Source organism: Engystomops pustulosus, chromosome 9 (assembly GCF_040894005.1).
Source record: "Engystomops pustulosus chromosome 9, aEngPut4.maternal, whole genome shotgun sequence".
NCBI lineage: Eukaryota > Metazoa > Chordata > Amphibia > Anura > Leptodactylidae > Engystomops > Engystomops pustulosus.
Genome location: NC_092419.1, coordinates 88,843,288 through 88,868,278, shown reverse-complemented (window position 1 = coordinate 88,868,278; position 24,991 = coordinate 88,843,288).

Here is a 24,991-nt window from a genome sequence, read left to right as displayed (position 1 = left end):
ATTATGTCTAGTGGTGTTGTAATGATGGTGCAACATTTATATATGCAAAATGACATAACGTAATTGGCAATATTTAATAACGGAAATATTTGTCTATGCAAATCACACCCACTGAATAATTCTGTTTATAGCCTGTTAATGTACCATGATGTGTGCTAATTCCCTGGTAGAAATCTTACCAAGTGCAGGTTCTTAGGAGAAGACAAGTTATTTAAAGGTATACCTTGAAACTTGCCGGCCCCATTGCCAAATATATAACAGGAACATCTCTATTTATAATACTAGTGTGTTAAACTCCACAAGTACACAGAAGATGAAACCAACACGTCACAGATTATATATATATATATATATATATATATATATATATATATATATATATGGCAACGCGTTGAGAAAGGTAAAGGAAAATTTGACCTGAAAGGCACTTTTACCAGCAGGGCAGAATGGTATGACATACCCTTACTAGCACTAACTCTTTTATGTTAAAACTTGCCTGGTTATTGTTTTAAAAATAGCCTTCACAGTTATATGCAAATGAGCTGACAAGAGTCACTTTTTGCCTGACATGAGAACTTAAGAACACCCGACTTACATACGACACCTAGTTACAAACGGACCTCTGGATGTTGGTAATTTACTGTACTTTAGCCTTAGGCTACAATAATCAGCTATAACAGTTGTCAGAGGTGTCTGTAATGAAGATTTAGTGTTAATCCTGGTTCTTATGACAATCCAACATTTCTAAAATCCAATTGTCAGAGACCAAAAAAGTTCTGTCTGGGATTACAATGATAAAATATACAGTTCCGACTTACATACAAATTCAACTTAAGAACAAACCTACAGACCCTCTCTTGTACGTAACTGCCTGTACTGAAGGACTCCCTGTCTGCCAGCGGAACTGCAGTGGTAGCAATGTCACAGTTCTTAAAATAAAGTTTGGCAAGTAGACATGGATTCCTTGCATTATTTCTGTATAATGCAAGGACTCCCATCCTGTGCGAGGTCTGCAGTCCATGGAATGGGACCAACAAAAGGATCAGTACCAGGGACTGCGCACATTTAAATGCTGTCGACTTTGAACATAGAATTGGTTTAGTGGTTTAAAATCTGTTTCCCTTTAACTAGATGTCTAAATGCCAAAAGTAATCCTGCCCTTTAAACAATTTCTTTACATATCTGTTTATGTCTAGTGTTTGTATTTGATGACTTGTAGCTAGAGATGAGCGAGTATACTCGTCCGAGCTTGATGCTCGTTCGAGTATTAAGGTACTCGAAACGGCTTGTTGCTCGGACGAGTATTTCCCCTGCTCGAGATCGAGCATTTAATTAAACAAACACAGTGAAGAACAATGAAGAATAGAATAAAAACATTGAACACAGTGAACACAGGATCATTTAAGTGAAAAAGACAGTGAAGAACACAGTGAAGAATAGATTACAGATGTTCGGCACATCTGCTTACTTGTCGGAAGATACGCGCGGAACGGCAGCAGGGAGACATCAAGCAGCAGGGAGACATCAAGCAGCACGGGGAGACATCGGGCAGCACGGGGGAGACATCGGGCAGCACGGGGGAGACATCAAGCAGCAGGGAGACATCAAGCAGCACGGGGGAGACATCGGGCAGCACGGGGGAGACATCGGGCAGCACGGGGAGACATCAGGCAGCACGGGGGAGACATCGGGCAGCACGGGGGAGACATCGGGCAGCGCGGGGAGACATCGGGCAGCACGGGGGAGACATCGGGCAGCACGGGGGAGACATCAGGCAGCACGGGGGAGACATCAAGCAGCAGGGAGACATCAAGCAGCACGGGGGAGACATCGGGCAGCACGGGGGAGACATCGGGCAGCACGGGGAGACATCGGGCAGCACGGGGGAGACATCGGGCAGCACGGGGGAGACATCGGGCAGCACGGGGGAGACATCGGGCAGCACGGGGGAGACATCGGGCAGCACGGGGAGACATCGGGCAGCACGGGGAGACTTCAGTGGAAGAAGAGGAGCGGATCCCGGGACAGCGTATCACCCAAACAAGTAAGCAGATGTACCGAACATCTGTAATCTATTCTTCACTGTGTTTTTCACTGTGTTTTTCACTTAAATGATCCTGTGTTCACTGTTTTTATTCTATTCTTCACTGTTCTTCACATCTGTTAACTTGTCGGGAGATAATATACGCGCAGAACAGTGAAGAATAGATTGCAGATGTTTGCATACATCTGCTAACTTATCAGAAGACATTCTTTTTCAATTAAATAACACATTTTATTCCCGAACCATGGTCCCTTTGAAAAATGCTCGGGTCTCCCATTGACTTCAATGGGGCTCGTTATTCGAGACGAGCACTCGAGCATCTGGAAAAGTTCGTCTCGAATAACGAGCACCCGAGCATTTTAGTGCTCGCTCATCTCTACTTGTAGCATAGTTATATTTAGCATGAAATATATCAAATCAGTATTGATGAAAATGAATGGTTCCCTATCTATTCCGATTTTCTTGGGTGTAATACAAATGTGCGCTGCTGTGATGTGGATTTAGTCGTTTATTGCATAATCAGATTATGCAATGTTTGTTGTAAAAAGGACAAGATGAAGTTAGGGTGAAACAGTTACTGACTCAACAGTGTAAAGCTATGTGAAGCCTGCAGAGACATGCTTCTTCTGTCGTAATGTAATAACCCTGTGAAGGAACTGTGCCTCTGTCAGCCCTCATATACCATGAAAGAAAATCTTAACCTGATTTGTCGGCTCACTGCATCTTTTCTATAGCATTTAAACCCTTAATGATGAGGCCTAAAAAGGCTTTAATCACTGGGGTATTTTTAGCAAATTTCCGTACGTAGTGGCTTAAAGGGAACCTGTCACCAGGGACCTCATTTTCCCTAAAGACAAGTCCATCACAGCTGCATTGCAAATATGCCTTTCTGCTTTCTCTAAACATTTGCATTGCAATAAAATTGTGTGTTATAACTTACCTTGCACCCTGACAGGATCCTCTGTGTAGTCCCAGGGGTTGGGCTTTGGTTTAGATGCATTTCAAAAAACAACATGGGACTTGTCTGTACTGCAGACTCCTCAGCTCTTGGCCCCCACCTTTGTGCTCCTGTACAGCTCCTCCCCCCTGTACAGTAGCATCCAAACCAAAGCCCAATCCCTGGGACTACACAGAGGATTCTGTCAGGGTCGAAGGTAAGTTATAACACTCAATTATATTGTAATGCAAATGCAAAAGCCCCAAAATGGTGAAAACTGCAACTCAACAAACAAGAAACTACCCATCATATATTTATATCAATGGCAAAAAAACTGATAGTGAAATATGATGATGAATGAACAAAAAAGGGCATGTAAAGGGGTTAAAATGAGAAGTTGATTTTAAAGGGAACCTGTAACTAGGAATGGCTTCCGGCCAGCACTTCTAGTGAGCCATGGAGGGACTGCTCAGCCAGTATCCCTATCTCCTTGATTCATCCTCCATTCAGCCTCACTTCCTCTCCTCCACCTTTACCTTGATCACTCCCTCCTCCCCCAGATTTACCCTGCTCACTCCCCCCTCCCCCACATTAGCCCTGCTCACTCCTTCCTCCCCCACATTAACCCTGACAGAGGCGTCACTGACATTGAACGTGCGACCAGTGAGCCAATTCCTGCCCTCGGTCATGTGCCGTTCATTGAAACTTGACCAGAGAAATCAGTAATTGGCCGAGTGATCAAATGCAGAATCTTTGCACTTCCAGTCCCACAGGAGAAGATGTACCAGTTACATGGAGCCATATGGAGGCCATACGTTTAATTTTAGTTTTTATTAAACATCCTTTCCTTGCGGTTCTTTTCATCATAAAACATCTTCAAGAAATAATATACCTTGAGAAACGGGAAGTCTAAAAAACATCTCTAGATCTCTATACCCAGCAAGCTGATGTGTCACTTCTGTTGTAAGTTGACGCTAGGGACCTAAAACAACATGTTGTATTTAGAGCCTAGTACAAGGAAGAGGATCTATATGTACAACATCATTATAACATCAGTTATCAACTCTTAATATGGCACATTTTGAGGGAATGTGTTCCCAAATGTATCTACTATGGAACTATGTAAGGCTGCACTCACACGACCGTATGGGGACGTATGTACGTACATAAATACATAGACTGGCAATGGCCGCAAGGAGCAATATGGTGCGGCACCGCACCGCTCCGTACATGGGGAAAAGATAGGACATGTTACGGGTCATGTGCTGTGGATGGCTATGGAGAGAGGAGGGGTCACTCCTCCTCCTCTCCATGGCACCAGGTATATGCCCGCCTGGCTGTAGCAGTGTGAATACACCCTAAATGAGGTGACTGCTTCAAAGTGCAACCGTCATGCTGAGTAAAAAACAAAAACTAAAAAACATAATTCTGCTCAAAGTGTCCCTGGGAATCATTCCTCATTCATATCTACTTCATTTTGTTGGATATCTATCTATCTATATATCTATCTATCTACCTATTTATGTAAAACTTCAGCACAGACATGATGGGACAGCTTTGTTTATATACAAGTGTAGGGAGAGCTGAGGGAGAGATAAGTGTAGGTGTTTTGATACTACATTAGTGAGGGCTTCTCTCTGCACATGACTCCTGGAGCACTGAGCCATGAGGTAATCAGCTAATTGCAGAGAGAGGAGAGATAAGGGAGTGTGTCTCCCCTCCGCAGTCTGCTCCTCAGTGAAGACGGAATGTGCCTAGCAACAGCCATACAGAAGTCATTGACAACAGGAGGAAGGCTGCAGAATACCAGAGGAAGGAGCAAGATTCGGGTAACTAATCCAATTGCAAAAGGGTTTAAAATTACCTGCCCTACAACATATCAAAAGTTTTTTGAAATGACGGTTACACTTTAAAGAAAACTCCTTTCAAATTGTGTCGCATGCCAATGCCCTTAGATGCACCACTAAAAAGATGGTGAACTCCGGCAGACCTGAGCGGGGAAGCAACACATACAGGATATCGGGGGCGCACGATCTTAGTGAATTGCGGCACAGTGCATTATCGTCGGACAATGCACTTTTGGTGAACTCCAGCGGCCGGGTAGGTAAATGAGCCCCATTATGTCACTAGGCTTCTTGAAAGACACACAAGGATTTAGAGGGAGCTGCTTTATTTAAAACACCACTGGAGGTATAGTTTTCTTTTCAACCCCTGTTTCGCTGTGTCAGTTGAACTGATATGACCTAGTATTGTGAAAATTACAGTGGAAATAATTGTTTTAATTGGAAAAAAATGTTTTTTTTTTTTAATTTGACTTCTTGTTAACAGTACAAGAGCTCACTCTACAGTAAAATGTGTGGAATTAGACTGAGCACAACCTTACATAGACCTGCCCCAAGGATTTTCTGATGACATTATAAAATCAGAAGGAAGACATTACATAATTGATGATGCCTCAGAGGAAATCACATAGAACAGTTATTAGTAATATTTCTTGCAAGTTTGAAAACCATGAGAGAGAAAATATGAGATTTCAACACATTCTCATATGGAGATTGTTCAATATAAATATTTTAGTGATCTTCATTGGACGCAAAGAAATGAATTCTAAGGTTTCAGATAAAGTGGGTCCTCTGTGTGTCCTCAGTGAATGTGTCAACCCGAAGCCATTGATTTTGACATTAGATCATATGAAAATTTATTTTTATAATTTATGGTTTTAGTTTCAGTAGAAAAAAAATGTTTTAAAACCTGTAAATTTACTATGCAAATACATTTACCGTATATTGCTTCAGGGTTTCATGTTGATTTAAGAGCATGTAAGACTACATGATACATAAAAATTGCCCGCTTTAGGCCTACAGGTTAAGAAGAGTAATCCACCTCACCCACTCATACCCTTAATGGATGTCCTCCACCTCACATACTCACACTCATAATAATAGTCCTCCACCTAACCCACTCACATCCTTAATGGATGTCCTCCACCTCACATACTCACACTCATAATAATAGTCCTCCACCTAACCCACTCACATCCTTAATGGATGTCCTCCACCTCACATACTCACACTCATAATAATAGTCCTCACCCACTCACATCCTTAAGGGGTGTACTCCACCTCACATACTCACACTCATAATAATAGTCCTCACCCACTCACATCCTTAATGGATGTCCCCCACCTCACATACTCACACCCATAATAAGAGTCCTCCACCTCACCCACTCACACCCTTAAGGGATGGCCTCCACCTCACATACTCACACCCATAATAAGAGTCATCTACCTCACCCACTCAGATCCTTAAGGGATGTCCTCCATCTAACATGCTCACACCCATAATAAGAGTAATCCACCTCACCCACTCACACCCTTAAGGGGTGTCCTCCATCTAACATGCTTACACCCATAATAAGAGGCACCCACCTCACCCACTCACTTCCTTAAGGAATGTCCTCCACCTCACATACTCTCACCCATAATAAGAGGCACCCACCTCACCCACTCACATCCTTAAGGGATGTCCCCCACCTCACATACTCACACCCATAATAAGAGTCCTCCACCTCACCCACTCATACCCTTAAGGGATGGCCTCCACCTCACATACTCACACTCATAATAAGAGGCACCCACCTCACCCACTCACATCCTTAAGGGATGTCCCCCACCTCACATACTCACACCCATAATAAGAGTCCTCCACCTCACCCACTCATACTCTTAAGGGATGGCCTCCACCTCACATACTCACACCCATAATAAGAGTCATTCACCTCACCCACTCAGATCCTTAAGGGATGTCCTCCATCTAACATACTCACACCCATAATAAGAGTCACCCACCTCACCCACTCACTTCATTAAGGAATGTCCTCCACCTCACATACTCTCACCCATAATAAGAGGCACCCACCTCACCCACTCATACCCTTAAGGGATGGCCTCCACCTCACATACTCACACCCATAATAAGAGTCATTCACCTCACCCACTGAGATCCTTAAGGGATGTCCTAAATGTAACATACTCACACCCATTATAAGAGTCCCCCACCTCACCCACTCAGACCCTTAAGAAATGTCCTCCACCACACATACACTTATAATAAGAGTCACCCACCTCACCCACTAACTTCCTTTAGGGATGTCCTCCACCTCACATACTCTCACCCTTAATAAGAGCCACCCACCTCACCTACTCACTTCTTTAAGGGGTGTCCTCCACCTCACATATTCACACCAATAATAAGAGTCCTTCACCTCACCCACTCACACCCTTAAGGGATGTCCTCCATCTCACATACTCCCATCCATAATAAGAGTCACCCTCCTCACCAACTCACATCCTTAAGGGGTGTCCTCCACCTCACATACTCACACCCATAATAAGAGTCATTCACCTCATCCACTCACATCCTTAAGGGATGTCCCCCATCTAACATACTCACACTTATAATAAGAGTCACCCACCTCACCCACTCAGACCCTTAAAGGGAACCTACCACCACGAATCTACCTATAAAGGTAGATCGGGTGGTAGGTGGATGTAAGGATGTGAGGATAGCTCTTTTTAGAGCTAATCCTCTCGTCCCCACTAACTTTTGGTACACTTTATTGACCTAATATGTAAATTTTGTTATGCGGCTACTGGGGCATGGAGTAGCCGCGCTGTGTAGTCTCGTGCCGGCTACTCCACGCCCCAGTAGCCGCATAACGAAATTTACATATTAGGTCAATAAAGTGTACCAAAAGTTAGCGGGGACGTGAGGATTAGCTCTAAAAAGAGCTCTCCTCACGTCCCCTACATCCACCTACCACCTGATCTACCTTTATAGGTAGATTCGTGGTGGTAGGTTCTCTTTAAGGGATGTCCTCCACCTCACATACTCACACCCTCAAAGGGGGTTTGAGAAAGAATGTTCTCAAATTTTAATCCCCTAGTGATGTTTACAAAATAAAGATCATTTCAACCCCTTATTTTACATTTTTACTCAGGAGACAGAGGGGCAGGAGACAGAGAGCACTGCAGTGTGCAGAAATGAGAAGCTATTCATGAGAAGAATCTGACCATAGTCAGAAGATGTATGGTTGTATCCAGGGGCAACCAAAATTGTAAACACCAGAACTAAAAGCAACAACATGTTATTTCGTTATCCTGAGTATATTTAAGTTTCTTGTCTTTGTGGGAATACCCCTTAAAGGGGAGTCTTCCACCTCATTTACACACACCCTAGAAGCCATGACTAATTTATACAGTAAGTGATATCTATATCTGCCTTATGGCAGCCCTGGAGTCAATTACATTTTTGGCGCTATATAGTAATGTGCAGTAATGTGTGGGCGTTAGTGTGGGTATATATATATTTATGTGCACCCATATTTGAGTGTTTCTTATATATGGTGTGTGTATATATGTATGTTTAGCGTATGTATAGTGTGTGTTGAGTATATATGGTGCTGTGTTTATATATGTGTCATGCATATAGAGAGAGGTTTATCATTTGATAGCTGCCTTGTGCCCCTTTTCGCACTGGATACTTCAAGAGGCTTAGGCCGGCGAGCAAACCTAATCATCTGACGTAGTTTTGCATAAAGTGACCAGTGACCAAACAGAGGTGGCATATTTGAGATTTTAATCACAAATTCTTTCACTGGCGTGGAAGCAGATATGAACCACCCCCATTTAGTCGATATGTGTGTTTTACATATATAGGGGCACATTTACTAAGGGTCCACTGGCCGCATTTTCGGCAGGTTTCCCGACTTTTTCCGTTTTGCGCCGCATTTAACTGTGGTTTTTGGCACATGCGATTGGATTTTGCGCCGACTTTCATGCGGCACAAATCGGGGGCGGGCTGTTGGACAACCCGACTGATTCGGACTAAACGTGAGATTTAACATTCAAAATTGTGTTGCAAGCCATGCACTTACATGCACCGGGAAGGAGAAGGTGAACCCTGGCGGACCTCAGCGGGGGAAGCGACACATGCAGGAAATTGGACGCACGATATTAGTGAATCGGGGCAGCTCCGAATCCTCGTCAGATAGCGCGACGAGTAAGTAAATGTGTCCCATAGTGTATGTGCGCATTTGTCTGTGGAGTGTATATAATGTACATCTGTATGCTGAAGTATTATGTGCAGGACAGGATGGGGATGTGGTGAGGTATATGGGGGACCCGATTCTAAGTTTGCATCGGGCCCCACTGGGGTCTTGTTACTCCACTGCCAAACTGTTCATTTGCATATCAATTGAAAGACCTTTCCTGAAAAAAATCTTTTCCCTTCCCAAAGAGTTCTTATAAAGAAATTGATTCTTATGGATTCATTAGAGTATATGCACATGATGCAAACATGTAGGGGGGGGGTGCGTGAGACAGTGTAACAGCCTGTAAAGCCAGATCAAAGATGGGCAGTAGCCCCTTAGGCGCATTAGCATAGTTTTAAAAGTAGATTTTTAGAAAGAAGGAGACCATGGACAACAAATATAAGAAGATTTCTACAGTCACAGTGCCGGGATCTATAAGTAAGTGTCCCGGGTTTATTATGATTTTGATGGTAGATTTTCGTTAATAACCTGCATTAAGTTTCAGGGATTTGTGAAGATATTCTGTGTTGATGAACTTGGCCCGAGCTGGAGTTTTTATCTTTGCTGTCCCAATGCTGCCAGACCTGTTCAACCCTGCTCCAATAATGTTTTCTTTCCTGACGTCACCTCTGTACAGCTACACATAAAGGACAACTTGCCTTAAATTTAGTAGCAGTTTGATGCTATTCTGGGATATTGTCCTGGGGATTTCCATAGGGAAAGTCCATGCCTCTGTAAGCATGCAGAATTCAAGATGAAGGAAGGATAACCATAAGGGCTCTACTCCCTAGCCCATGCCAAGCTGCCCATGGTTAATTGTATCATCTACTGCTGCTGTCACTAATGAGTTTTAACCCCTTCACAATCTAGTCCTTAACAATTTATAACTAATTGTATAACTAATTGTACTTCCTGGGAAAAAAAAATCCAAATTCTGGAAAAATGTATTAAAAAAACACAGTTGCATCATTTTCTTTTGCGCTCTGTATTGGCAACTTTTACTGTATTGTATTCTTTGGATTGATACGATCACTGGCATACCAAATTTATATAGGTTTATTGTGTTTTAATACATTTTATACAATTGGAATTTAAAAAAAATCATTTCCCCATATTCTGAAGCCAATAATTTGTTTCATACTTTAGTGTACTGCACTGGGTAAGCGGTCTTTTTTTTGCACCATGTGGGTATGGAGGGGTGTGGCCTACATACTTCCCAAAGCACTACACAATAAGCCACCATTGTAAACAATACACAATAAATGTAACTAAATGTAGCATTATTTCCTAATGTGGGTTATCAGTTATTGGGGGTTTTTATAATAGTTTTTTTAGTTATTTTATTAAATCTAAATTTTAGAATGTCTAGGGTAAAAGTAAAAGAGGTCCAAATTCGCTTCAGACAACCATAAGAACAAGATAAAAGTCTTTCTGAATGTAATCGCTAGAAGAAACAGCATCCTTAGGACTGTAAAATAAATCATATGCAGAGAGCTCCCTCTAATGGTGACATTGAAAATTAAACAATTTAATGGGAACCTGTCGCCAGAAGGCAGAATTTCACTGGTGACAGGTCCCAATAGGCACTGCAGTTAGAATCGCATCTGTGCCCCCCTCTGTTCGTGTAATATCCCATGATAAAGCTAACCTGGCTCCCTGCCAACAAGTCCTATACAAGTCCCGGGGGTGATGCCTCTTTTCAAAGCTCAACGTTTCCTCACTCACTTAAATAACTCTCTGCTAGGCCCCCACTGCTAATTAGGAAGGTGCCAGGGTGTACAGCTCACCGCGCAGGCGCAAGCTTTCCTGTGTGGTGAGCCGACGTCACAGAGGGAGGGATGAGAAGAGGAGCATGTGGGAGGGGAAATAATTGAATAACTAGGAACTAAAGAAAACATATGACCTTTGTAATTGCATACCAAGGTTTCTGTACCAAATATTAATGTTTTACTGGCATATTTAAAATATTTCTATTGTATCAAATACTTATTTAATTCAATATAAAAACAATGAATTATTGAATTATTATATTAAAATTATGCATTGGGAATTTTTGGATTTTTGTTTTAGATTTGTCTCTCGCATTCTTTTTAGATGGGAATACATGTAATAATGGCAATATATCAATTACTTATTTTCCCCACTGTATATATATATATATATATATATATATATATATATATATATATATATTAGAGATGAGCGAGCACTAAAATGCTCGGGTACTCGTTATTCGAGACGAACTTTTCCCGATGCTCGAGTGCTCGTTTCGAGTAACGAGCCCCATTGAAGTCAATGGGAGACTCGAGCATTTTTCAAGGGGACCAAGGCTCTGCACAGGGAAGCTTGGCCAAACACCTGGGAACCTCAGAAAAGGATGGAAACACCACGGAAATGGACAGGAAACAGCAGGGGCAGCATGCATGGATGCCTCTGAGGCTGCTTAATCGCACCATTATGCCAAAATTATGGGCAACAGCATGGCCATGACAGAGTGACCGAATGAGGCTAGATAGCATCTAAAACATCAAATAATTGACCCTGACACTATAGGGGATGGCATGCAGAGGCAGCGGCAGCGGCAGCAGCGGCAGGCTAGAGAGTGTCATGGCAACATACCCTAAATGGACTCAGGCTTCAAACCAATGGGTGGCAGAGAGGAACCAAAGGAGGTGAGCAAGAAGCGCTCAAATAATATCGGTACATGATAAAAGTTTGCCAGTATATTTTGTGGATTACACAGCAGGGTGGCGACAAAGTTAACATGGAAGCCATGAAAACAACCCAAAATTCTGCCTGACACAGCTCGTTTGATAAGGGGACGATGTATGGAGGCAGTGAACTAGTAGTAGATTAAAGGTGCTGCAGTTAAAACTATGTTAGTTGGATCTTGGCATGGAGCTGGCGCTCCGCTGCCAGGCGAGCTTTCGCCAATCCAAGCCCCTGTCTCTAGGCTACTCCCCAAACAGCACTTCTAAGAACCTTTTGTATAAGATCAAGTGTAGTAGCGTTCTTATAAGTTTGGGATATGGCGGGTGAGGGGAATGTAAACATCTGCGCAAGAAGCGCTGAAATAATATCCGTAAATGAAAAAAGTTTTCCAGTATATTTTGTGGCTTACACAGCACGGTGGCGACAAAGTTAACAAGTTTGATGTGGAATGCCCTGTAATAGCTCTTGGGCGGTGTGCCTTTTATCACCTAGGCTCAGCAGTTTGAGCACCGCCTGCTGTCGCTTAGCGACGGCACTGCTGCTGTGCCTAGAGCTACCGACTGATGGCGCCATGCCCACGGATGGTAATTCGGAGGAGGAGGAGGTGGAGGAGGGGTGGGAGGAGGAGGAGGCATAGTAGGCCTGAAACACCTGGACCGAGGTAGGCCCCGCAATCCTCTGCGTCGGCAGTATATGACCAGCCCCAGGGTCAGACTCGGTCCCAGCCTGCACCAAGTTAAGTGTAGTAGCGTTCTTATAAGTTTGGAATATGGCGGGTGAGGGGAATGTAAACAGATGCGCAAGAAGCGCTGAAATAATATCCGTAAATGGTAAAAGTTTGCCAGTATATTTTGAGGATTACACAGCAGGGTGGCGACAAAGTTAACAAGTTTGTTGTGGAAGCCATGAAAGCAACCCAAAATTCTGCCTGACACAGCACGTTTGATAAGGCGGCCATGTATGGAGGCAGTGAACTAGTAGTAGATTAAAGGTGCTGCAGTTAAAACTATGTTAGTTGGTTCTTGGCATGGAGCTGGCGCTCCGCTGCCAGGCGAGCTTTCGCCAATCCAAGCCCCTGTCTCTAGGCTACTCCCCAAACAGCACTTCTAAGAACCTTTTGTATAAGATCAAGTGTAGTAGCGTTCTTATAAGTTTAGGATATGGCGGGTGAGGGGAATGTAAACAGATGCGCAAGAAGCGCTGAAATAATATCCGTAAATGGTAAAAGTTTGCCAGTGTATTTTGTGGATAACACAGCAGGGTGGCGACAAAGTTAACAACTTTGATGTGGAATCCATGAAAATAACCCAAATTTCGGCCTGACACACCTCGTTTGATAAAGGGACGATGTATGGAGGCAGCTATATGGACAACTTTTGGAGGTAGCAATGGAGACAACATGTGGAGGCTGCTATGGAGACAATTTAATTTGGATAGTGCCTGTATGTGGCAGTCCAAAAAAGTTTTCAAACCAGAGGAGCAGGTAGGTGGCCCTCCAGAAAAATGGAATAGATTGAGTGCCTGTATGTGGCAGTCCAAAAAAGTTTTCAAACCAGAGGAGCAGGTAGGTGGCCCTCCAGAAAAATGGAATAGATTGAGTGCCTGTATGTGGCAGTCCAAAAAAGTTTTCAAACCAGAGGAGCAGGTAGGTGGCCCTCCAGAAAAATGGAATAGATTGAGTGCCTGTATGTGGCAGTCCAAAAAAGTTTTCAAACCAGAGGAGCAGGTAGGTGGCCCTCCAGAAAAATGGAATAGATTGAGTGCCTGTATGTGGCAGTCCAAAAAAGTTTTCAAACCAGAGGAGCAGGTAGGTGGCCCTCCAGAAAAATGGAATAGATTGAGTGCCTGTATGTGGCAGTCCAAAAAAGTTTTCAAACCAGAGGAGCGGGTAGGTGGCCCTCCAGAAAAATGGAATAGATTGAGTGCCTGTATGTGGCAGTCCAAAAAAGTTTTCAAACCAGAGGAGCAGGTAGGTGGCCCTCCAGAAAAATGGAATAGATTGAGTGCCTGTATGTGGCAGTCCAAAAAAGTTTTCAAACCAGAGGAGCAGGTAGGTGGCCCTCCAGAAAAATGGAATAGATTGAGTGCCTGTATGTGGCAGTCCAAAAAAGTTTTCAAACCAGAGGAGCAGGTAGGTGGCCCTCCAGAAAAATGGAATAGATTGAGTGCCTGTATGTGGCAGTCCAAAAAAGTTTTCAAACTAGAGGAGCAGGTAGGTGGCCCTCCAGAAAAATGGAATAGATTGAGTGCCTGTATGTGGCAGTCCAAAAAAGTTTTCAAACCAGAGGAGCAGGTAGGTGGCCCTCCAGAAAAATGGAATAGATTGAGTGCCTGTATGTGGCAGTCCAAAAAAGTTTTCAAACCAGAGGAGCAGGTAGGTGGCCCTCCAGAAAAATGGAATAGATTGAGTGCCTGTATGTGGCACTCCCAAAAATTGTTTAAAACAGAGGACCGGGTCGGTGGCCCTCCATAAAAATTAAATGCATAAAGTACTATAGCTAGAGCCAGTGGGCCCTGTCAAAAAATAGCCAGTTTCCTCTGCTTTACTGTACAAAGAGGAGGAGAAGGAGGAAAATGAGAAGGAGGAGGAGTGGATAAATTATTCAGGTTGAGCTTCCTTCACCTGGTGGAGATTGGAAATTAGGAGAAATCCAGGCTTTATTCATCTTGATAAGCGTCAGCCTGTCAGCGCTGTCAGTCGACAGGCGTGTACGCTTATCGGTGATGATGCCACCAGCTGCACTGAAAACCCGCTCGGACAAGACGCTAGCGGCAGGGCAGGCAAGAACCTCCAAGGCGTACAGCGCCAGTTCGTGCAACATGTCCAGCTTTGAAACCCAGTAGTTGTAGGGAGCTGTGTGATCATTTAGGACGATGGTATGGTCAGCTACGTACTCCCTCACCATCTTTCTGTAAAGATCAGCCCTACTCTGCCGAGACTGGGGACAGGTGACAGTGTCTTGCTGGGGTGACATAAAGCTGGCAAAAGCCTTGTAAAGCGTACCCTTGCCAGTGCTGGACAAGCTGCCTGCTCGCCTACTCTCCCTCGCTACTTGTCCAGCAGAACTACGCACTCTGCCGCTAGCGCTGTCAGAAGGGAAATACTGTTTCAGCTTGTGCACCAGGGCCTGCTGGTATTCATGCATTCTCACACTCCTTTCCTCTCCAGGGATGAGAGTGGAAAGATTTTGCTTGTACCGTGGGTCCAGGAGAGTGAACACCCAGTAATCGGTGCTGGAATAAATTCTTTGAACGCGAGGGTCACGGGATAGGCAACCTAGCATGAAATCTGCCATATGCGCCAGAGTACCAACGCGTAAGAATTCACTCCCCTCACTGGCCTGACTGTCCATTTCCTCCTCCTCCAACTCCTCCAACTCCTCTTCTTCTGCCCATACACGCTCAACAGTGAAGGACTCAACAATGGTCCCCTCTTGTGTCTCGCCAACATTCTCCTCCTCTTCCTCCTCATCCTCCTCCACCTCCACCTCCTCCGATATGCGCTGAGAAACAGACCTAAGGGTGCTTTGGCTATCAACAAGGGAATCTTCTTCCCCCGTCTCGTGAGGAGCGCCAAGCTTCCGACTTCATGCTGACCAGAGAGTTTTTCAACAGGCCAAGCAGCGGGATGGTGAGGCTGATGATGGCGGCATCGCCACTGACCAACTGTGTTGACTCCTCAAAGTTACTCAGCACCTGACAGATATCAGACATCCACGTCCACTCCTCATTGTAGACTTGAGGAAGCTGACTGACTGACTGTCTACAATCGCTCGGCGCTGCTGGTAAACTCTGGATAACATGGTCAGTGTTGAATTCCACCTCGTGGGCACGTCGCACAACAGTCGGTGAGCGGGCAGTTGGAGGCGGCGCTGCGCTGCCCTGAGAGTGGCAGCATCTGTGCTGGACTTCCTGAAATGCGCACAGATGCGGCGCACCTTCGTGAGCAAATCAGACAGATTGGGGTATGTCTTGAGGAAACGCTGAACTATCAGATTTAACACATGGGCCAGGCATGGCACATGTGTCAGTCTGCCGAGTTGCAGAGCCGCCACCAGGTTACGGCCGTTGTCACACACAACCATGCCTGGCTTCAGGTTCAGCTGTGCCAGCCACAGATCAGTCTGCGCCGTGATGCCCTGTAATAGTTCTTGGGCGGTGTGCCTTTTATCGCCTAGGCTCAGCAGTTTGAGCACCGCCTGCTGTCGCTTAGCGACGGCACTGCTGCTGTGCCTAGAGCTACCGACTGATGGCGCCATGCCCACGGATGGTCGTTCGGAGGAGGAGGTGGAGGAGGGGTGGGAGGAGGAGGAGGCATAGTAGGCCTGAAACACCTGGACCGAGGTAGGCCCCGCAATCCTCGGCGTCGGCAGTATATGACCAGACGCAGGGTCAGACTCGGTCCCAGCCTCCACCAAGTTAACCCAATGTGCCGTCAGCGATATATAGTGGCCCTGCCCGGCAGCACTCGTCCACGTGTCCGTGGTCAGGTGGACCTTGTCAGAAACGGCGTTGGTCAGGGCACGGATTATGTTGTCTGACACGTGCTGGTGCAGGGCTGGGACGGCACATCGGGAAAAGTAGTGGCGGCTGGGGACCGAATACCGAGGGGCGGCCGCCGCCATGAGGCTGCGAAAGGCCTCGGTCTCTACTAGCCTATAGGGCAGCATCTCCAGGCTTAGCAATCTGGAGATGTGCACATTAAGGGCTTGGGCGTGCGGGTGGGTTGCACTATATTTGCGTTTCCGCTCCAGCGTCTGGGGTATGGAGAGCTGAACGGTGGTGGATGCTGTGGAGGATCGTGGAGGCGACGATGGGGTTTTTGTGGCAGGGTCCTGGGCAGGGGGCTGACTATCAGCTGACACATGGGAAGGAGCAGTGGTGTGCACGGCCGGAGGTGAACGCGCTTGTTGCCACTGAGTGGGGTGTTTAGCATTCATATGCCTGCGCATACTGGTGGTAGTTAAGCTATTAGTGGTGGAACCCCTGCTGATCCTGGTTTGGCAAATGTGGCACACCACAGTTCGTCGGTCATCCGGTGTTTCCTTAAAGAACCTCCAGACTTCTGAAAATCTAGCCCTCGCCGCAGGAGCCCTCGCCACGGGAGCTTCACTAGTTGACACATTTGGCGCTGATGCACCAGCTCTGGCCCTGCCTCTCCGTCTGGCCCCACCACTGCCTCTTCCAACCTGTTCTGGTCGAGGACTCTCCTCCGTCTCAGAAGCACTGTGTTCACCCGGCCTCTCAACCCAGCTTGGGTCTGTCACCTCATCATCCTCCGATCCCTCAGTCTGCTCCCCCCTCGGACTTCCTGCCCTGACAACAACTTCCCCACTGTCTGACAACCGTGTCTCCTCATCGTCGGACACCTCTTTACACACTTCTTCCAGTACGTCAACAAGGTCATCATCACCCACAGACTGCGACTGGTGGAAAACCTGGGCATCGGAAAATTGCTCATCAGCAAGCGGACAAGTGGTTTGTGACTGTGGGAAGGGTCCAGAAAACAGTTCCTCAGAGTATTCCCGTTCAAATGGCAAATTTTGCTGGGAGGGGGCAGACTGGGGGGGAGGAGGCTGAGGTGCAGGAGCTGGAGGAGTGCCGATTTCGGTGACATGGGTGGACTGCGTGGAAGACTGACTGGTGGACAAATTGCTCAAAGCATTGTCGGCAATCCACGACATCACCTGTTCGCACTGTTCTGGCCTCAACAGTGCTCTACCACGAGTCCCAGTAACTTCAGACATGAACCTAGGGAGTGTAGCTCTGCGGCGTTCCCCTGCTCCCTCATAAGCAGGTGGTGTCTCACCCCGCCCAGGACCACGGCCTCTGACCCCTGCAGTAGTTGGACGCCCACGTCCCTGCCCTCGTCCTCTACCCCTAGCCCTCGGGTTAAACATTTTGAAAATGAGAGTTATAACTTTAATTTTTTTTTTAACTTTTTTTTGTGTTTTTTTTTTTTGTGTGTGTTTTTTAGTTTTTAAAACCAAACGATGCTATCCTATTGCTATGGCAATTTTCTAGCCAAGTATTAAAGCACACTACTATGCCAGATGAGATGACGCTGAGTTATGAAAAAAATAAACGTAAAATAAAAAAGGAAATGGCAGACTGTGCCTAATTGAAATCCAACCCCGGGCCCTAATAAATTTTCCCACTTCGGTCTTTGTGATGGATATGTGCGTCACTAAGCGCAAAACACAGGGGTCGCAAGTCTCACTCCAAATTGCTCACAATTTGCTAGTAGATGCACTGCAGCAACTACAGCCACCAGCAGATCAACCAGAAATCAAATATATATAACGCTACTGTAGGCGTAAGTAAGCTCCTATGGCTATTTTCTAGCCAAGTATTAAAGCACACTACTATGCAAGATGAGATGACACTGAGTTATTAAAAAAATAAACGTAAAATAAAAAGAAACTGGCAGACTGTGCCTAATTGAAATCAAACCCCTAATAAATTTTCCCACTTTGGTGTTTGAGGTGGATATGTGTGTCACTAAGAGCTAAACACAACGGTAGCAAGTCCCCCTGCTAATTCCTCACAATATGGTACTAGCTGCACTACTAGTGCCAGCAAGCCCAGCCACAAGCAAATAAAAAAAAAAAGTATAACGTTATTGTAGCCCTAAGAAGGGCTGTTGGGTTGTTGTAGAATCACTCCTGCCTAACAGTAAGCTAATAGAACACCCTAACGCTTTCCCTGGCCAGCAGCAGCTCTCTCCCTAGCGGCATCCAGACAGAGAATGATCCGAGCAGCGCGGGCAGCGGCTAGTCTATCCCAGGGTCACCTGATCTGGCCAGCCAACCACTGCTATCGACGTGTAAGGGTACCACGTCATGCTGGGTGGAGTGCAGAGTCTCCTGGCTTGTGATTGGCTCTGTTTCTGGCCGCCAAAAAGCAAAACGGCGGGAGCTGCCATTTTCTCGAGCGGGCAAAGTATTCGTCCGAGCAACGAGCAGTTACGAGTACGCTAATGCTCGATCGAGCATCAAGCTCGGACGAGTATGTTCGCTCATCTCTAATATATATATATATATACACACACATATATATTGGACATACCTTTTTATTCAAAGAGTCTTCTGTATTTTCATGACTGTAAAAATTGTAGAGTCACACTGAAGGCAGCAAAACTATGAATAAACACATGTGGAATTATATACTTAACAAAAAAGTGTGACACAACTAAAAATATCTCATATTCTAGGTTAATTTTGCTTTGATTACTGCTTTGCACACTCTTGGCATTATCTTGATGAGCTTCAAGAGGTAGTCACCTGAAATGGTCTCCCAACAGTCTTGAGTTCCCAGAGATTCTTAGCACTTGGTGGCCTTTTTGCCTTCACTCTGAGGTACAGTTCACACCAAGCCATATTGAGTAGGTTCAGGTCTGGTGACTGTGGAGGCCAGGTCATCTAGCGTAGCACCCCATCACTCTCCTTCTTGGTCAAATACAGCCTGAAGATGTGTTTGGGGTTATTGTCCTGTTGAAAAAGAAATGATTGTCCAACTAAACGCAAACTGGATGGAATAGCATGCCGCTTCAAGATATTGGGGCACATTTACTAAGGGTCCGCAGCCGCGAATCCGTCGGGTTTTTCCCGAATATTTCCGCTTTGCGCTGTATTACACAGGATTGTGGCGCACGCGATCGATTTTTTGCGCAATCGCGCCGACTTTCGCGCGACAGAAATCGGGGGGCGTGGCCACTGGACAACCCGAAGGATTCGGAAAAAAACGCAGAATTTAAAAAGCCATTTGTGTCGCAAGATCAAGCACTCACATACACCAGAAAAAAGCAGGTGAACTCCGGCGGACCTCAGCGCAGCAGCGACACCTGGTGAATATCGGTGCACGGACCTTAATGAATCCCGGCAGAACCCGAATCAGCGTCGGAGAACCCGCCGCTGGATCGCAACTGGACTGGACCGTTGTGTCGCGAAAATTTCACTCACCTTCATCCTGGAAAGGCCGGTGTATTTCGAGGCATTCCAGCGGACTTCAGCGCAGCAGCGCCACCTGGTGGACGTCGGAGGAACTGCTTTGATGAATCCCGGCCGGACCCGAATCCAGTGCAGAGAACGCGCCGCTGGATCGCGAACGGACCGGGTAAGTAAATCTGCCCCATTGTGGTAACCATGCTGGTTCATTATACCTTAAATTTTGAATAAATACCAAACCATGTCACCAGCAAAGCCCCCCCCCTCACCATCACACCCCTCCTCCTCCATGCTTCACCGTGGGGACCAGGCATGTAGAGTCCATTCATTCACCTAATCTGCATCACACAAAGACACGGTGGTTGGAACCAAAGATCTCAAAGCACAGATTTCCATTCCTTGTGTTCTTTAGCCCAAACAATTCTCTTGTTCTTGTTGCCCATCGTTAGCAGTGATTTCCTAGCAGCTATGTTACCATGAAGGCTGCTGAACACAGTCTCCTCTTACCAGTTACTGTAGAGATGTGTCTGCTGCTAGAGCTCTGTGCGGCAGTGACCTGGTCTCTAATCTGAGCTGCTGTTAACCTGTGATTTCTGAGGCTGGTGACTCGGATGAACTTATCCTCCACAGCAGAGGTGACTTTTGGTCTTCCTTTCCTAGGGCGGTCCTCATGTGAGCCAGTGTCTCTGTATCGCTTAATGGTTTTTGCAAATGCGCTTGGGGACAGTTTCAAATTTTCCCAATTTTTCGGACTGACTGACCTTCATTTCTTAAAGTCATGCTGGACACTCGTTTTTCTTTACTTAACTGCTTTTTTCTAGCCATAATACAAATTCTAACAGTCTATTCAGTAGGACTATCAGCTGTGTATCCACCTGACTTCTGCACAATGTGATAGTCTTAACCCCATAAGGCAAGAGATCCCTCTTATTACACCTGACAGGGCACCTGTGATATGAAAACATTTTCAGGTGACTACCTCTTGAAGCTCATCAAGAGAAGCCGAGAGTGTGCAAAGCAGTAATTAAAGTAAAAGGAACCTACGATATAAGACATATTTTCAGTAGTTTCACACTTTTTTGTTACGTATATAATTTCACATGTGTAAATTCATAGTTTTGAAGCCTTCAGTGTGAATCTACAATTTTTATAGTCATGAAAATACAGAAAACTCTTTGAATGAGAACATGTGTCCAAACTTTTGGTCTGTACTTTACATTTAAGTCCAATAAATAGGCAATACTCTAGAGTAGTGATGGCAAACCTTTTAGAGACCGAGTGCCCAAACTACAACCAAAATCCACTTATTTACTGTGAAGTGCCAACGTGGCATTTTAAGCAGTAACTTATTGCTACCTGTTCTTCGACATCTTTCAATTCTATCGGCCGCCTAATGCCACTAATACTGTTGAAAGAAAGAGGGCAAATAGCTTCTCTCCAGGGTCTCTCTGTACAGGAAGAATGGTGGGTCTAACAGGATGACCCCCAAAGATAATGCAGTTCTGTCATCACCTTCTCACTTTTCCTGCAGTTTCTAACAGCCAATGAAGTGTAGCTTTAAAATAGCGCTGAAAGCAGCATCTCATAAGTTGCCTGGGACTGCTGAAAGATTTGGTGGATTTGGTCCTGTTTGGTGTACTCTGTCCTGCAGTGATGGCCTGAGTGCCCACAGAAAGGGCTCTGAGTACCACCTCTGCCATAGGTTCGCCACCACTGCTCTAGAGTGTGTTCAAAATTCAAGGGTGAATCTTTTATCTTTTATGCCATTGTGATGTTTCGGTGACTACAAACATCTTTTTCAAGCATTTGTTGTTACTGGAAGGCCGCAATGAAATAGAAGATTCACCCTTGAATGTTGAAAAAACTCTGGAGTGCTGCCTATTTATTGAAATTATTTATCGCGATCTTAGCCATGGAATCTACAGCTGTGCACCCACATTCATAGCTGTCTTGCTCCGGATTTTCTTATACGGGCGGTCCCTTATTTAAGGACACCCAACTTACAGACAACCCATAGTTACAGACAGACCCCTCTGACCTCTGGTGAAGCTCTCTGAATGCTTTACTATAGTCCCAGACTGTAATGATCAGCTGTAAGGTGTCTGTAATGAAGCTTTATTGATAATCCTTGGTCCCATTACAGCAAAAAATGTTTAAACTCCAATTGTCACTGGGGCCAAATTTTATTTTGTCTGGATTGACAGTTATAATATATACAGTTTCGACTTACATACAAATTCAACTTAAGAACAAACCTCCGGACCCTATCTTGTACGTAACCTAGGGATTGCCTGTATATATTATATATACAGATCCTCCAGATGATATATACATGCAGCACCTTCAAATGAAATGCATGCACCACCCCTTAATGATATTATGTTATGCATTAAGTACCCCCTAATTATATATCCATGCAGATCCTCCATGTTATTTATACATGAAGTTCTTCCAATTTATAGAAATATCTTGTGCCACATAGAAAGCAATGTGTGAATAGAACTTACTTTTTAATTCAAAAAGTCTAGCACACTGAACATATGTATATAAACGCAAGCCACCAATCGTCATGCCACATTTATAGATAAGTGCATCAAAGAGCTTTAAATGTCCAGAAACCAGAGAAATAACCAAGAGTAAAAATAGGGCAGTTCCAAGGTATATACTTTCCCTTGCAGTTTTGGCCTAGTATGCCCTAATGAATGCAGATAAGCCCTTATGTGTTTTGTCCATTTGGACTCTTCGGAGGGCAACATATAGTAATTTTTCCCCGGGAATTGTGTCAGTCTAGGAGGTTGCAGGTTCATGTAAAAACCATTGGATGCAAAGTGATGCTCCAATTCTACCTCCAAGTCTACCTTAGAGGGGCACGGTCTGGCTTTTATATTTCTCTCTACTGTATAATGTTACAGCATGGAGCTACAGTAGGATGATGTAACATGGCAGATGGGATCTGTATGGGTCCTTATAGCGAAAGCCGTGTGTAGAGCTTTTATTACTGATTCCTTTCTGAGACTCTGGAGAACTGTAGTGAGTGATAAAATATGGTCCAAGGTGTCCAGTTGGGTAGCCCAACACTGACTTAACCCATCGTTAAAGGGTACTCCCATCTGGGCATTCACATTTAAATAAATTAATTTGCCACAAACATTTGTAAACATTTCTTCAATTGGATGTTATTAAAACAAATGTCCCTGTGTAAAGATAATCTCTCATAAATGTAGCCATGTTTACCCTTAGAAACGAGATGGCTTCCTCGCATACGACCACCTCACATTTTGGCAGCAGTGGCCAGACATGCGCTTATAGAGTCCTGCCGGGCCACCAGGAATGAGCAATCATTACCACAAGACGACTGTGGGTCATGTAGTAACTCCCAGACATTTCATATACAAAAACTCTTTGTTTCTTTGTGCAATCCCTCCAGCAGAGGTGGCCATATCCAAGGACACAATCTCGTTTCTAAGGGACCATGTGACTACATTTATGAGAAATTATCCTCACACAGGAACATCTTTTTAATAACATCTAATTGAAGAAATGTTTACATATGGCAGATTCATGAAACTGAATGTGAATGCCCAGATGAGAATACCCCTTTAAGTCATGTAAGTAATTTCCAACTTGGCAAATTTGGGACTCAAGTGGAGAATGGTGATCCAGCAAATACCATATATAATCTTCTCCACTAGTGAAGGAAGAAGTTTTGAATAAATGGAAATTTTTAAGCGAAAAAAATACAAATTATTTTTAAATATATTTATTGCTAAATAAATATCTTTTTATTACAAATACATTTCTGTTGACCATAACACATAAATGTATGAGATGTAAAGAGATGTGGAAATAGAACTGAATAACTTATGACTGATACAAACTTCTATACATTAAGAAAGAATTAATACCAATTCCTGATGAAAAATAAAACCGGAGGTAATTTGTGTTGCTGTTATTGAGATAACCCTTAGTTGTTTTTATAGATTTATTTAATTTTTATATATAACTTATATATATTATTTATACAATAATGATATCAAAGCTTAATTCTGTTGGATCACTGTAGATCTTTGGAGATGTTGTAGAACTTCTTTTGGCCCAATAGTTCATGTGTCAACTTGGATAATCTCAATGACCAATGAACTATAAACATCAAAAAGCACAACTGAACATGTAATACAGTACAAATAGAGATATAACATAAAAGCTGCATAATCCCTACTAATCCATACTATTATACATTGACATAAAGGTGTCCAACTCATTTCCGGTAAAACAATGTTAAACCTTATGCAGAGCATAAACAAAGTATCTGGAGCCTGAGCCTTTGTATTATGGGGTCATGTAATAAATGATGGTGCCGATAGCCAAGGTTTATGATGAGCTAAAGCGGTTGGTACCTTACTTTTCTGTAACAAGAGGGGGCAGGATATTTACCAATATACCATAATTTGCCAATTTACATCAACTAAATCTTCTTGACATGTAAAATAAAGCCCCTGTTTTAGAAATGTCTTTTTCCCTCTTAGCTGCCATTCCTGTCCATAAAATGGCTAAATATGGAGGGTCACGTGATTTCTAACTGTCAGTGACCAATCTCCATTCCAGGACCTTATGGTAGTATTCATGAATATAATCGTGAGGTCCTGGAAGGTAAATTGGACAAAGTATTTTGGTGAATTACCTAATATCCTGCCCCAACACATTACATTACAGAAATTATAAGGTAAGGTGGCCAACCCCTGTAATATAGCCCTTGAAGCACACCTCCACAATATTGCAACTGGTTGTGTATAACATGATTTTATTTCCGATTCCTATAGCACATAAAGCAACTCCCAAAAAAACCCAAAAAAGTACTAAGAACTGAGGTAGTGTATATGGGATTAAGGGTTTTCATACTTTCTGAAAGACCTCTTGGTGAGTAATATGTGTAGGTACATTTGGATGAAAGCTTGTGAGCAGTGTTGAGTGGACCTGACCCCCAAAGTTCGGGTTTGTACCGAACTTTGCAGGTTCGGGTTCCTAAGACCCAACCCTGAAGTTCATCAGAAGTTTGGGGACGGTGTCGGGTTTATCTGAACCTTCACCTTCCCTTCCAATAATAGTGCTGGCAACGATCGCGGGCATTAGCTATTTAAATGCACAACCACGCACCAATTTGGGGAGGGCCATTGCTCCCAATGACGTTATGAGGAGTGATAAACCCGAACAAAATGATACTACACAGCGGCTATTGTTACTGTTGGGGGTCCAGTTTC